Consider the following 15,560-nt stretch of genomic DNA (forward strand, 5'->3'; position numbering starts at 1 on the left):
AGTAGACACTTACTAATTCCCAGGGTGTGCCACCTTTCTCGCAGGAAAATGGTACCACTTCCAAAGCCTCGGAAGAACGGACGGTTTAGAGCAGTTAATCACACTGGACCTGAGACTGGGTCAAGGTCAGGAAAAGACAACACTAAGCACTATTATCATAGGGCAGCCACCCTTGCAGACAATTGTGACAAGCACTTGAGAATACTCCCCCTGCCTTTGACGCATTCATTTCCCATCTGCTCCTCTCATCCTCCCACTCACTACAGGGAAGGATTCGTCACCTTTGTGTCCTGTCAGAACCCTTTATGCTCCCTGCAGGGCACAGAGATCCAACAGCCAAGGGGCAGCTGCACTTCCCCGAAGGGCCTTTCCCGAGGTAGGCGGTTCCAGCGCTCAGGCTGACCCAAGACCCCACTGCCCGCCAAGGCAACCGGGAGGAGACCGGAGGGCAGCCGGTGCGGGGGGATTCCTACTAGCACAGAACGTCTCCTGCCTGCACTTCACGGGGAGCTGAATAAAACTCCTCCTGAAGCTTCTCTACAGCCTGAAGAGAACGGATTTCAGGTCCCTGAAAGGGCAAGGGGGCGTCCCCGCGAGGACAAAGGCTTCCCCTGGTCTTGGAGGACAAGTCCCGCAGAAGCTGGCTTTGAGAGACACGCCAAACGAAAGGAGCAATCTTGAGTGGAGATGTCTGCAAGGAACTCTCAAGTGGTGTCGCCATTCTTATATACGGAGAGAGAGTGAGAAACCCAACGTGGGAAAGTGTTTACTGTGCACTTACGTATAGAATATACGATGTTAATACTCTTGCAACATTTTTGTATGTTTCAAAGGGTTTGGGTTTTGGTTTTTAATGAACTTTTGGAACTCGGGTCCCCGATGCTCTTGGGATGAAAACTCTGTAAGTCAGTCTTCGGGTTTGTAACATGCAGGGAGAAAAGAGCCGAGGCGAGAGCTGGCCAGCCCAGGCTGTTCATTACATCTCACCTCCTCCAGCCTGCGCGATGTCAAGGACCCTGAGGCCGGGACTCACCGGCATTTGGGGACTCAGTGCAGAAGCTCTTCTGCATCTGAACCTTGAAGTAAAACACAGCTCTGGTCGGGGCAGGAAGAGGAAGATTCCTCCCAGTGGAGATGCTGAAAGGGAAAAAAAAGGGGGGGGGGGGTGGGCGGCGGGAAAAAGCTTCCCTGACCGGGAATCGAACCCGGGTCGCAGCGGTGAAAGCGCCGAATCCTAGCCACTAGACCACCAGGGAACCACTGAGGACCTTTGACTTAGAATCTGCAAATGAAAATTGTAAAAGTAAAGATTACACTTCAGAGACCAGGAGAGCAGGAACGGAGATTTCCCAGAAGCCCAGAGCTCAATGCAGCTGTGCAAGGCTCCCAGCCCTTGCCCGGCTGCTCATCACCCTTCACATCTGCAGCCCTGGGCGACGCTGTGGGCTCTGAGACAGGACACAAGGTCCGTCCTGGTCTAGCTTCAGTGCTGTGTGCTGCCGAGCCAAGGTCATGCTCTCTTTCTGAACCTCGGTTTTCTCTTGAGTCAGGTGCCAACTGCGATGTCAGCAGGTGATGGGCGGATCCGTCCACTTCCTGATGTCTGCCCTGGCTCTGGGGGCTCTCCTGGTTAACGGCACCGGTACGGGCTCCTTCCCCTCCGCGACCAGCTCAGTTCGTGGAGCCTGACATTGTTCATTTCCGTGTCTTTGGCTCGAGTCCCCGGTGCACAGCTGGGTTCGGTCTCTTTTGTTCCGTCACGCAAATCAAACTGTTGCGTTAAGTGTGCCGAGGTGGGGGAAAGCCAAGTGTGAAGGGATGAACTTGTGTGAAGCCAAGCCAGGGATGAACTCCTTGGTTTCCAGAGACATAACTCGCGTGAACATGTGCAAGAGATTTAGGCGCCTGCTTAGGAGGAGAGGGGATTTCCGGATGTAAAAATGAGCCGGTCAGCTTTGTCCTTTGCGCACTTGGGTCAGCTGGCTGTGGCCTGGACTCCGCAGTGACTCAGAGCGGAGAAAGGAGGGCTGGCTCCTAGCGCTGAGCAGGCTCTCAGGCAGCAACGGAACTCCTGGCCTGTACCTTGGGGATGGAAAATGCAGCTGCGCCCGCTGCCTCAGCCCCTGCCTTTCGCCCGTTTTGCTTTTTTAAAAGGGAAGGTAGGTAAACGTTTCGGAAAGGAAGAACGTTTGTTTCCGCCCGGTTTCGAACCGGGGACCTTTCGCGTGTGAGGCGAACGTGATAACCGCTACACTACGGAAACACGGCAGGTGCTACAGCTGAGTGACACGCTCCTGAAATCCGTAGGTCCTGCCACCACTATCCTAGTCGCCAAGTTTTTAAACTGAAGAATGAACTTTGAAGCCCCAAGATCTCTCAGGCAAGGAGTCTGCGACTTCCGAGAGGCCCTGGTTTTAGGGTTCCGAGCCTGCCCCGAAAGGAGGACCCCCCGAGCCTCCCACAGACGGCCTTTGGGCTCCCTCACGGACCGCAGAGTCCTCGGATCCACAGCTATGCCCCCGAGTGCAGGGGTCGCCCCCGCTGACTCCTCAGCTCCCAGAAGCCGCGGGAGCCGGGGGTTCGCGCAAGTGCCCTTTGGGTCTAAGGCGAAAAGGTAGAGAATTAGGTTCATTCCAGTGAGCTTCTCTCTCTCTGGAGCTGATCCTGTGGGTCCCAGCTGCATTTCTCCAAAGGGAGGTTGTTTTGAAATCAAGCCCTCTGAAGAAAAGTGAAAGTTCAGGGTGATGACGGTTTCTCATTGCCAAGTTGCTGGTTTCCTGCAGGAGATGCAACGTACATGTTTTTCTGTTGGGGCCTGTAATCGATGATTCTTTCCTATTGATGCTTCTTCTGTCTGGGTCTGTAACTGACGATACTTTCTGTCTTTGAACTTGAGTGGTACCCCGTGAGAGCTCCCACTTCTGGTCTCCCGACTTCATTTTAGTGACGTTTCCCTTTATTAGTTTTCAAACCTGTCACAAGGAATTTTGAATTTTCTAGTTTAATCTATTTTAAGGCTTTAGGAGACTTACTACGTCAAACTATTATCACTACAACCTGTGGCCCTAGCAACTTTCAAGTGTTCAATAGCCCTATGTGGCCTTTACCCATCATATTGGAGAGCACAGGTCAAAGGTGTAGCACAGCTACCAGTACGATTTCTGGGACACAGCATATAACTGTGTATGTATGACCCTCAGTTGATGCTGCCAAATTTTTTTCCAACCTGTTGAACTTTTTTATACCCTTTCCAGAAATGAATAAGAATTTCCAGTGCTCTCCATCCTGTCAACATTTGGTTTTGTTTGTCCTTTTATGTTAAAAGTAAGCTTTATTGAGGTGTAATTTACATAGTAAAATCTGCCAACATTAGATTAGTCTACATGCTTTTCAATGATATCATTTCTGTGCAAAGCTGGATTTTGGTGCTTGCTGTGATAAAAAGCAAGGGCCATGCAAAAAATGAATGTGTAACGAGAAGCAAGGAGGCGCTTTGAGAAGCTTTCAGAAGCTGTGCAGTGTGCATTAAGGTTATGATTCTGCCGTGTCAGAGCAGTGAAAACACAAGCCCTCTACTGAACTTTGGTCAAGGGAACACATAAGAATAGCCACAGCACCAGCCGCAAACCTACAAAATATAGAAATATATGTGAACCCAGAAAACAACAGCATTCCCCAACGAAAGCGCTGTTGTCAGCCAACCTATCAGGAAATCAGGGCAAACGGGAAGGACAAAGAGAGAATTTTCAGGCAACCAAAGATGATTCATTAATCAAATCAAGTTAATGTTAGTCAAGATTTAAATTTAACTCTAGATGTTGAATTTGTAATTTAAGCTGACACATGATGGAACGTGAGAATGTTGGAATCATATATTCGTATATATGGAATCACATATTAGATGACACCTAAAAATATTTACCAGAAATTGTAAGCGGCATAATTGGGTCGTCTGGTTTCTAGAATTACAAGTAGTCATTCCTCTTTAAAGATATTAGTATATTTAATGTACTTGACTAGTATATTTAATATACTTCAACACATAAATTTAAATGATTTTTTTAATGACATTGAAATCTTCCTGAATATGTTTCCTTATTTAACTGGTACAACCAGTATAAGATATTTAAGAAGTCCAACTTAACTCAGATGTTGAAGCCAAAATAAAGCCAAGACTTACATACCAGAATATTATACCACCATTATTTTCTACATTTTAAGATAATCTGAAAAAATATATATAGTCATTTGTAGACCAAAATTATTAAACCAATCTAAGTTTTCTGAGTAACCTCGATAAAAACACACCACATGACATAAACATTTTAAATGTCATTATAAATAAAACGTATAAATTATTTAAATTGCTTAAAAGTATTAACGGTTGTCTTTGTAATCAATTTCATTTCATTTCTCACTGTTCTTCCAAGTAATCAAGACCATTAATTTAATCTACAGCTAAATCTGTTATAGTTCCTTGTCACCAATTCAACAAAATTTTTCCTCATATAAATACCACATTGAAAGCATAAGTAGTAATGCGTTTTTCCCAGAAATTCTTAATTTTCTTATTTTATATTTACATAAGTGATTATTACTTTTCTGAAATTAATTGGGAAATTAATTTTTAATTAATTTAAAGTTTTAGAGGCCAAATTTGTCTATTCTATCCCAAGGAAGAGAAAGTATATTGTTTTGTTTCTGAGAAAATATATTTAAAGGGAAAAAAATTCATCAAACTAGTGCGCATTATTTAAGGTGAAAGCAGAGGCAACGATGTGTATTAACAGCAACTAACAGTGAGGGAAACAAAATGAAATAAGTGAGCCAAATTAGGTCATTGAAGGAAGCTCATTCATGAAAATCGGAGTACTCCTGTGATATGCTTTTGAGTTTCCAGGGTATGTATCTGTGCATGACGTCATTGCTCCTCATCCATCTGTATTAAGGACTGAACTGGCTTAGAGTTCTGGAATGTTTAAATCTTGACTTGTAGGGTTGCCACAAGTGCTCATGTTGCTGACTTGGTTGCTTGTTTGTAATGATATAAATGTCTTTCCTCTGCTTCCTGTAGTCTGATGTAAGCAATCCCTAAAGGACATTTGTTTGAATTTTTTCAGTTATTTAGAAACTTGAGTATACCAATGAAAAGAAATCTGCGTATTCCATGCTAAAAATTCAATATTCTTCCTGTATTAATCCCCTTATTCCTGTGAAGCTCCTTATGAGGGAACCATTGCATATTAAGATCATCCTTATTGTACCTACTACACTTTTGCCGTTATTGACAAGGATTGCCTTGACCCACGCGGTTTTTCCCAAATAGTGGAAAGACAAGAGGTGGACAGCTTCTCACTGCTGCGGTGTCACACAGCAGAAAATACCAGAATCCTCAGGACAGGCATCAGACAAAAAAGACTCATGGTCCAGATTAGCTGTCATCTTCTACCTAACAGCGAATGGATCCCTGTCAACCACCATCAAACAGGGATTATCCCCAGAAGTTCACTTCCTAAAATTAAAACCAGAATCCCGCACTGAGAGGAGAAATTAGTGATGCACAAATGAGAGAGAGAGAGAGAGAGAGAGAGAGAGAGAGAGAAAATCCTTGTCCAGTAACCACACAGTACGAAAAAGCCAAAATACTCAATTTCTGCGCATGAGATTTAACAGAACAGAGGAAACATGAGCTAATAACTCTAAGGGTCCAGGTCTGAAGCAGGAACCTGTGGGGGGGCAGGATTCTGTTGGCTCCCACGATGTGTCTTAGATGGGCTAAGTTTTATAGTCACATCCAAAAAACAAACAAACAAAAAACGGACAAGGAATAACATAGAAACACTTATTCCCCTTTTTATACGAGGAAGGACAGGCATTAGATTGTTTTCATCAAATTAAAAGTATAAGCAAATTTTATAAATAAAAGAGAAAAGGGGAGAAGGGAAAAACCTCTGGGATCAGCGAGATTCTTCTCTTTGGATAAGTTGCTTGGCAGGACGTTACCAAAGAGGTCATTCTGGGCAGTCTTCTCTGGACCCTGTTGACTAGGTCAGCAGAGAAAACAATTCCAGTTCTTGGAGGATTTAAAAAATATTGAATGTTGAGCTTTCGAACATATGCAATAGAATATCTCTGTGTAATGCCCACAATGTCCCTCTGTTGTCCTTCCCCTTACTTATGTCGGGAGGGCACTGCTCCCTTTATTAGTTAGACTATCATAGAGAGATGTATACAAAGATTGCTGTGTTGGCAAGTAAATGAAGAAAGGGACATTGAAAGACTGGAAAATAAAATGGCATATGCTTCAGTCCCACTTCTGTGGGAGGAAAATCTGAAGGATTTACCAACATTAGAAGCATAGAAACACTAAAGGTAGCACTTGCACTTCCAGATCCCTACGCTATGGAAACACCTGCACGAGTGGTCAGAGGTGTGTGTACGATAATGACGGTTGCAGCATATTCGTCATCGTGAAACCATGAAACCAAGTAATACACAACCATGGAAGAAAGGCCTTTATCAGAAACAATGCAGAGGAGAATTATGATGATGGGTTCACTGCTGACATCATTCATAGAACAAGTACTAACGTTCACAGATGAAAAGTTTAAGACACATAATATATGACTTTCTTGTCCAAGTCTATAGACTTGGCAGAATAAAGACTTTATCCCACCAGACCGTGGCTTCCTGGATCTCTTTCAGGAGGTCGTGAGTTAGGCAAGTATGGAGTCCAGTAGAGACGATAGACAATAGAGCTGGGAAGGGGAGTGTGGCCCAAGACTGGCAGCAGTGGTGAGGTGGACAGGACCCCGAACACAGTTCGGTAAACTTTGTGGGAGCAGATGTACAGGTAATAATCAGCATGGAACGCCTGGAATGGTATTCAGCACCGAAAACCCTGGATGGGTTCTGGGGGGAAAAAGAAAAGAAAAGAAAACTCTCCCACCGTCCCTGGGTGGGCTCGAACCACCAACCTTTCGGTTAACAGCCGAACGCGCTAACCGATTGCGCCACAGAGACTACAGCACGTGCCTTTTCTGGACTCTCTTTGCAGTAGACACTTACTAATTCTCAGCATGTGCCGCCTGTCCCGCAGGAGAACGGTGCCAGTTCGAAAGCCTCGGAGAAACGGAAAGTTTAGAGCGATGAATGATGTTCTTTATCCTGTTTGAAACTGGTGCCTTAGGTGCCTTATCCGAAACTAAAAGGGCAGCAGAATGGCCTGACCCCGCCTTGCCCCTCACTCGTCTCAGATGCCTGCGCCCCCGGAGACACCCGGAGCCCGGGCCGGGACCCTCTGGGCCTGAACCGAATGGGGTCCAAGGATAGCTGAACTCCCGGTGGGCATCCATGACGGCTCTTCCTGTTTCCTCGCCGGCACCCAATGAATGAGACTTTGCCCACCCTTCCGAGAGGCCTCCGGGGGCCGGTGTGGTGTTTTGGTTTCCTGTGTCCGTCACGCGATTTCCACAACGGCAGCAGTCGCCGTGACGGTCGCCCCTGCGTCCCCACGCCCAGAACAGGGTCTGGCACTCAGCAGGACGCTCCGGGTTTCCCGGCCATTCTGTGATCCCTCAACGTCCTTTCCACGGATTTCTTTTCTTCCTGTATCAGCCAGAGACCCCTTGTGGTCCTTGCACTCATAAACCTTGACTGACCTTGAAGTTCTCCTGGAGGAGCGCTTCGTGTTGTTTGTTGCCGCTCAGCTTCTTGATTTTCCAGAAGGGAGTTTCATCTTCTCCTCAGCCCGGTGCTGTGAACTTCCTCCTGGTAACAAGGGCCTCCTTCCTCCTTGAGTCAACTCTTGTCCAGTCCCTGGGACGTCTCCCAGCAACACTGGGCATCTTACTGACTCTGTTTTTTGGCCGACAGCTCTTTTCTTTTAATGCGAATTTTTCTGTTCAGTGTATTGGATAAGGGGAGAAATGGCTTTGGGAGAAAATGAAGAAGTAAAGGGGAAATGAAATAACGCAGATTATTATTTTGAGACATAGTGTGGATTTATACCTATTACACATGTAAATATTTAGTGTGGTGGTATTTTGTGTACATAAATACTGTATACACTGTCAGACAACTCGGATGCACATGCTCTATGACCCAGCAATGAGTGCTCTTGGGTACCTGGATATGTGTACACTTCTTTTAAGCCAACTTCTGGGTCATGATATATTAAGAAATTGGAATGAAACTGACTTGCCCAAGCTGTGAGGAAAGAGTCTGTGACTGCCGAAGTGTCATAGCGCTGCCTTGTGGCCTCCACAGCACGTCGTTGATTTTGAGTCACCCCAGGTGAGTATGGCCTGGTTTGTCTCAGTGTTTGGTGTAAACGTTAATTGTTACTTGCACGGTAAATCTAACAAATCTACAGTGGTTGTAAGAAAAACTTAGCCCCCCTTCATCAGAAGTGTATGAAGAAGAAAAGGAGAGGTCTCCTGCCTCCCATGCCCATCCCACTGCTGACACACTTTATATATTACACGTAGGAGGTGGTGGCAGCTTTTGGAGTGTCATCGGTGCTGTGTAGCCAAGGGACCCAGGAAGTCCCAAGTCCTGCCCTGACAATCGTCTGCCCTCTCTGGGCAATGGGAAAAGTGTGAAGGCGAAGAAAAGTAACACTATTATCTGCAGAAATTTTACCTCAGGATGGGACACTCTGGCAAACTGAGGCAGAATATGTGGTTTATGATGGAGACTTTCAGGGGCTCTTCCCTGGCCCGAAGCCCAAAGTGGATTTTACCTCATTTTCTGAGGTGCAAGTGAACTGAGAGAAGTCAATCAAAGGAGAGGAGCAGAGAGAAAGCAAGACGGAGGACCACCCACGCGGGTCAACCGTATTCAAGTCTTGTCGGGACCGTAGAAGAAATGCCCTGGGATTATCGCTGGGACGCGTGGAGGCTAAATAAGTACTTACTTCCCCATCTCTGGCGGCATAGAGCGAGCACGTTTCAAGCCGGTTCCATGGTGTAATGGTGAGCACTCTGGACTCTGAATCCAGCGATCCGAGTTCAAATCTCGGTGGGACCTTTCTGTTTAGTTAGAAGAAGGATTTTTTTACTCCTCAGATGGGACGTGCTTTCCCGCTCCCGCGTCCCGGAGAGGCGCGGTCCGCGCGGTCCACGCGGACGTGGAGGGCAGGTGAGGGGACGAGCCCGCGGCGTCCCCGCTGGACCCTGGCGACTCTGCCCGTCGTTGGCCACCGGAGGCCCCGGCCCCGCCGCCCAGGGGCGTAGCGACCGAGCCGGTGGCACCCCCTCGTCGGGTCACCCTGGGTCTCGGGGGCAAAAGGCAGAGGCTGCGCCCACTGACTCCTGCCCCGCAAGGGGGGTTCGCACCGCACGTCTTGTAACTAACTGCGCGCTTGTCCCTGTGAGTAAAGGGTCGCGGTGCGGGGCTGTGACGTCGCTGAGCAGCCAGGGTGACAGCGTCTTAGCTTTCGGGTCGAGGGTTCCAGGCCTGGATGGGAAGTACCGTAATGTATTCAGGTGCCCTATTTATTATTCCGAATATTAATGGATCCTATCCCAGTTTACACCCATTTTATTCAGAACTGCTCGCTCCTAAGTCTCCGTTGGACACGAAAAGCCGCTGTTAGGCTAAGATTTGAACCTTCACTCCAGGAAACCTCTTCCTTTCTTTCCAAGCTCAGCCAGAAAGGGGAGCCCCGGCCGCGGATTCCGGCGTCTGAGGAGACCCCAAGTCCCTGACCCACGGCCGCCCGGCCCGGCTCCTCCGGGGCCGAAGGTGAGACGAGCCGGGGCCGCTCCGAGTCCGGGACCGGCGGGCGCCCCTTCGTCCTGCCGCGACTCTGCTCCACCGAGAAGACGCCCCAGGACGTGACCGGATGGAAACACTTTTGTCCTCTACTGCTCGGTAGAAACGTATGGATGAGGCTTGTGATGGACTTGAATAGCTAATTAAAATGTTCTCTTCCAGGTGCTAAGGAGCATCTCTCTGAGTTTGAGATTCTGGAACTTTCAGAGGTTACGAAGGACCGAACGACACAGCTGTCTTTGGAGGACTTGACGAGAAAGGCGTGAGGCCGGCGAAAATATCCGAGGAAGGGAAAGAGCAGGAAAGAGGAGAGAATGACACAGAAGGGAGAAAGGGGCTGGAAGGGAGAGGAGCTGGGCGGGCACTGCAGCGGGGGCAGTCGCTGGGTTTGGGCGACCACAGCTCCTCATTCTGGAGCGCTCCCACCCTTTACCGACCTGCCCGAGAACCCGCTTCCACCCCAAATCGCCAAGCTGCTTGCCTGGCATTTGTTCTTGCAAAGTTTCCTTTGCCGTTGGGTTTGGAGGGGTGAGGTGGGCTGTGTTGGTTTGCAAGCCAGTGGAAGTCCTGGCGGCTGCCTTGGAGACGACTGGAGGGTAGGGAAACACACAAACTCCACTCTTCCCTTTGCAGGCCGGTCTGCAGGGCCTGGGGTGGGAAACTGGAAAATCAGAGTCTCAATATTTCTTTAGAGATAAGGAGATAAATAGCCAAACAGTAGGTTATGTGAGTTGAAAGTGGTTACCCCTGGAAAAAAAGAAATGTGGGATGGGATCAGGGGACTACTGCTTCCCATAACAAGTTTTGGGGCATATGTAACTTTGTACCACATGTATGATATTTTTAAAGTTCATTGCTTGTATTTTGAATATAAAATTTTACGTAGTCATATGTATCACTCTTTTAAAATTCTGGGTCTTGTGTCATGTGTAGAAATGTTTTCTACTGTAAAATCATGATTTTTATTTTTTTTACATTGGGGCATTCTTGAAGCAAGGAATTGGACCATTATTCCCCTTTTGATGAGCTGATCACATGAGCTAATATACTTGCAGATCCTCCCAGCCCAGGAGGTTACTGCTGGTCAGAGAGGATTGCTTTACTCTCTCTAGGAGGGTCCACAGCCACTCAAAAGTATCAGTAACTTAAATAAAATCCCACCGAGTCTTTATGCAGTGCTGTGCCCAAAACACAAGAGCTTACACTCAATGATTACATGTTAGTGCCGTGTGCCCAGGCATAGTCTACAAGTTTTACATGGGTTTACTCATTTAATCCTTTCAACAGGCCTATATCATATCGTCGTCCTCACTTCCCACATGAGAAAACTGAGGCGTGAAAAGGTTAAGTAACTTGTCTCATCGCTCAGTCAGTGAGCGGGATTTGAAAGCAGGAATTTGAACGGAAGCCCGCCTGGCTCCACAAGATATGCTCCCAATCAAAGAGGAACAAAAATGGTAAAGATGCTTGACAAGAAATTTAAGTCTGTATATTTCTTTTGAAAAAAACACCAAGGAGGAGTCACGTAACGGGCATAAAACTGTCCTAAATATCCTCATGACCCACCTGCCTCCCAAACATCCTTCTTATCCCAACAGCTGCTCCCCGCACATCTCCAACTTAAACACAATTCCTGCCAGAACTAGGTTTTTCCTTCCCTTTATCTTTTCCTCTCACCTACGCCATACTTCTTCCATAGCTATTCTGTTCCTTCACTTCCAGGTCATTCATTTTCTTTAAATTTAAAAATGTTAAATATATATATAAAGAAGTAAATAAGCAGCCATCCATAGTCCCACCTCCTGGAATTAACTACTGGTAACATCTTTACGTATTTTTCTTCGATTCTATTTTTAAGTTACTCTAATTTTTGCAAAAATTATATATGCTTATTATGTAAAATTCAAATGATGCAGAAAATGCAAATATGTAAAAATTTGAAACATCTGAAATTCAAAAATAACTTCTGTTAAGGTAGGTAAATATTGATGGAGTCATTTTGGTATATCTATATATGTATTTGTTTTTATAAAATTGAGCTCTTATAGATTCTAGTTTTATTTTAAAGTATGCAATTTAATAGTGCATAAAGTTAATGGAAGAAAAAGATACAAAAATGAGGAAATTGCTGAAATTTCAATCAAATTGTTTACCACAAGAGAGAGACTTTTCTAAAAGAACCCTCTAAGGCTAATAATAATAATAATGATAATAATTAAGACATTAAAATTTGGAATGATTCTTCTTATTACTTTTTAAAATCAAATTTCTTGAGTTGTAATTTGAAAATAATACAATGCATCCATTTCAAGTTTGATGACTTTCGACAGATGAATGTACCCACGTAACCACTACCCTGTTCAAGAAGGAAGAACATTTCCAGTACTCCAAAATGTCCTCTGCCGTCGATCCCCCTACCACTTCCTGTCCCAGGAAATCAGTGATCTAGTTCCTGTCACTATGGATTAGTTTTGCCTGTTCTAGAAATTCACATAAATGGAACCACAGACTATGTACTCTTTTCATCACTCAGCGTGATGTTTTCGGGAGTAATGCATATTGGGGCCCTGTATCAGGAATTTGTTTCATTTTATCAAAGAGTAGTTAGTAAAAAAAAAAAAAAAAAGAGTAGTTAGTATTCCTTTGAATGAATATATCACAATTATATCCGTTCACCTCGTGCTGGACATTTGCATTGATGAACAAAGCTGCTATAAACAAGTCCCGTTTGTGGGCATATGTTTCATAAATTCCATATAAAATCTTTTCTTCTTTAATACGAATTTATTTTGTGAGTGGATGTTACATTCGCAAATACAAAATGTATTCAAATGTTACAAAAACCTGAAGTACAAGCTTATCTTTGATTGTTTCCTATCAGGACATACTTAATATAAGCCACACACTATGCTAGGTGTGTTATTAGATTATCTCATTTAATCTACACAAGTTCACGAAGTACGTAATATTATTTTCATATGACGCTTGCAAAATCGGCCTAGCAAATCGGAGTTGGCCCAAGCTCAAACAGAAGGCACCAGGACTGAAAAGGAGCCCTCCCCCGGAGCCCCCACCCCCACCCCCACCCCCGCCCCCGCGAGGTTGGGCTCCTAACCCCAGAGGCAACCCAATGTCTTCGTAATAACCTCGCCATGTCTGATAGGCCTGGAAACCAATATCCAAGCAGTTCCTAGTCACGGTATTTATTGCTCGGCTTCTTTTGGTCAGAAACTCCTCGATCAGGGATCCAGAGCATAATACCGCGGACAACCTTGAGACTAAGGAAATCTGTTAAAAACTCTAAAAACCCGTTCTCTCATCAGTAGGGCATTGAAAGTTAACTTTCGTCTTGGTTCAGCTATTTTATATTTGAGCAGGGAAAACGCCCGCTGCTGGGGAGAAGAGCACTTTTGTTTTTTACTTTCACTTCCAATGATCTACATACTCGACCTGGGTCCTGTGCTTTTTAGTTTTCTTTGGACCTAGTTTTCTTTAGACCTACCCTTAAGTATCACTCCTTCCCCATCTCCATCTCCATCTCCACTCGCCCATCTTCACTCCCCCTCTCCCTGCCAGCACCCCCACGGGTCGCAGAGGCTTCCGGAGCTGAGCGGATCTAAGAGTGCCGTCCCCGAGGTAGCCACGAGGGGGCGACAGTCTTTTCGTCCATGGTCCTACCTTGACTGTTCGGCCCAGCAGTTTCTGTTTGCCAGGACTTCGTGGATCAGCAGTGACGGTGAAGCAAGGGAATACCACAGCCTGGGAAAGGAGTTTGTGAAAAGCCCACAACTGCCAACGCTGGGCCTGGCGTTTTCTCCTAAACTGTAGTTCAATAGGGAAAAAACTAAAACTACTCCTTACTAAATGAAAACATGTTACCTACAACTCCTGCGGCTACTTATCGAAAACGGATGTGAAGGTAATTTCTGAACTTGCCAGGCCACTGAAGCAGGTCTCGTGCAAACTGGAGACTGAAAGAGAACTGTTTTTGTCTATGTAAGTAAGTAGTAAAAGAAGGGCTGAAAAGAAAGGCTAAAGGCAGGAAAAGGAACAGGACCGAGAAAGACGAAGAGACTGCCTGAGATGGAAAAAAGGAATAAGTTTGCGGGTTACCTACCGAAAACCCCCGCCCTGATTACAAACGAAGCAGCTGACCACTTCAGAATATTAGTTCCGAATTACAAAGCACGGAACCGGTAAGTAAACGCATCTACCTGCTCTGCGGCTGTTCACCACACAAACCAGTAAAAAACCAGTTACGCGGTATCCGGTTATTTACTTCGGGTCCCGTGGCGTAAGCGAACGCTGACGTCCCTGTGAGACCTAAAATTTAACCACAGTTACGTTTTACGTCGTTTACGCCCGGAAAGCGTTCCGCGTACCGCGAAGCATAACAGTGCGCAGCACAGCCGTGGTTTCCTACAACAGCCCGAATCCCCGCTCCTCAGCGATGGGAACACTCAGTACTTCACATTCAGGGGAGCTGCGCGGGCGCCGCCATTTTCAGTGCACCAACGCTGGGAACACATTCCGGCGATAACAGGCGAAACCTCTACGCGGGCAAAACGCGTCTTCCGTAACTCAGCTGCTAGCACCTTGTATAGTATAACGTACTGCTAACACAGTTAAGCGATGCTGCCTCCAGCCGGGTGAAATTCACGTTTTCAGCTCTTAACCAGCACAACTGACCACACAACCGAGTTCATCGCAGAACCACCCCCCGCTGGAAACGTAAAGGTACAGGAATCTCCCCACACCCACTTACACAGCTCTGACTTTATACCGCGTAAACAACAGGGGAAAGCGCGAACGCAGTCCCCCACTACCACAAATTTTGCAGTCGAGTTTCCCACATTTGGGGAAATCGCAGGGGTCAGCAAATCCGAAGTGCAATGAATAAGCCTCACCCTGGGAAAACCACCTTCGGGATCATGGTATCTCCTCTGCCAGGTAAGTATGAACTATGCCTCCATCGGCCCTGACGCACCCTCAGACGCCTTATACTGTACACACACGGTCACTTTCCTCCCCGCAGCCCCGAGCCTTCCTGCCCCTTCCACACAGCTGATCCATGCACTTGCAACCAACAGCCCTCGATTCGCTCCCATACCACGGGAGATCATGTGTCTTTCACCACCAGATCACGAACCAGCAGACCCTGCGCTGAGATATCTACATACGACACGCCCCATCCGTCAAGCCAACGGGAATTACCGCTCCCATCCAGCCCACGCCCCGCCCTACTCCGTGCCTCCCTCCTCCCACGCCGTCCAGCCAAGCCTACCAGAGGGCGGGCGCCCTCTGGGGGAAGTGACGTCGACCGCTCGCTCTTTTCCTCCCACCCGCCCCCACCCGCCCCCACCCGTTGGGGCCGTGAGCGCGTGGCTGGCTGCTTAATCTCTGTCCTGCCGAGCACCTGTCTGGCGGCCTGCTGAAGCCTGAGCACCTTTTGGGAACTGTAACGGCCTTCAATGCGCAGAATAGAGAACATTTAGGAGTCCAGGGGAAAGCGGTTCCTTTCAAATCCAGTTGTCTTTGTGATGTACTATTGTGTGTACGTCTAGTAAAACGCATTAACCATTATGAATGGCCGTGAACTCTATTCCATTCTTGAAAGTTCAATTTCGTTCATCGGAAATTTCATTCATTTTATTCCCCGTCTTCAGGTGTTGTTTTGACTCTGTCCTTGAACAGATTTTAACACCTATCTGCTACCCTCTGACTTCGGAGTCAAATACCTTCTTCGACACATGTTCATTTGTTATCACTACGCGAGTCATGAT

The 15,560-nt window shown here is 46.6% G+C and overlaps 4 non-coding genes across 4 annotated transcripts; 1 reads left to right on the plus strand and 3 right to left on the minus strand.

Moving 5' to 3' along the window:
- Positions 1–2,190: 2,190 nt before the first annotated feature.
- Positions 2,191–2,263, minus strand: TRNAV-CAC (transfer RNA valine (anticodon CAC)). Its single transcript has one exon. It is a non-coding gene; the product is annotated as a tRNA-Val (tRNA).
- Positions 2,264–6,949: 4,686 nt separating this feature from the next.
- Positions 6,950–7,023, minus strand: TRNAN-GUU (transfer RNA asparagine (anticodon GUU)). The gene has a single exon. It is a non-coding gene; the product is annotated as a tRNA-Asn (tRNA).
- A 1,935-nt stretch (positions 7,024–8,958) lies between these two features.
- Positions 8,959–9,030, plus strand: TRNAQ-CUG (transfer RNA glutamine (anticodon CUG)). The gene has a single exon. It is a non-coding gene; the product is annotated as a tRNA-Gln (tRNA).
- Positions 9,031–14,571: 5,541 nt separating this feature from the next.
- On the minus strand, positions 14,572–14,735 carry LOC136140572 (U1 spliceosomal RNA). Its single transcript, XR_010657634.1, has one exon. It is a non-coding gene; the product is annotated as a U1 spliceosomal RNA (small nuclear RNA).
- Between the last annotated feature and the right edge of the window lie 825 nt (positions 14,736–15,560).

The sequence above is a fragment of the Phocoena phocoena genome, chromosome 1 (genome assembly GCF_963924675.1).
Source record: "Phocoena phocoena chromosome 1, mPhoPho1.1, whole genome shotgun sequence".
In the NCBI taxonomy this organism is placed as follows: Eukaryota; Metazoa; Chordata; class Mammalia; order Artiodactyla; family Phocoenidae; genus Phocoena; species Phocoena phocoena.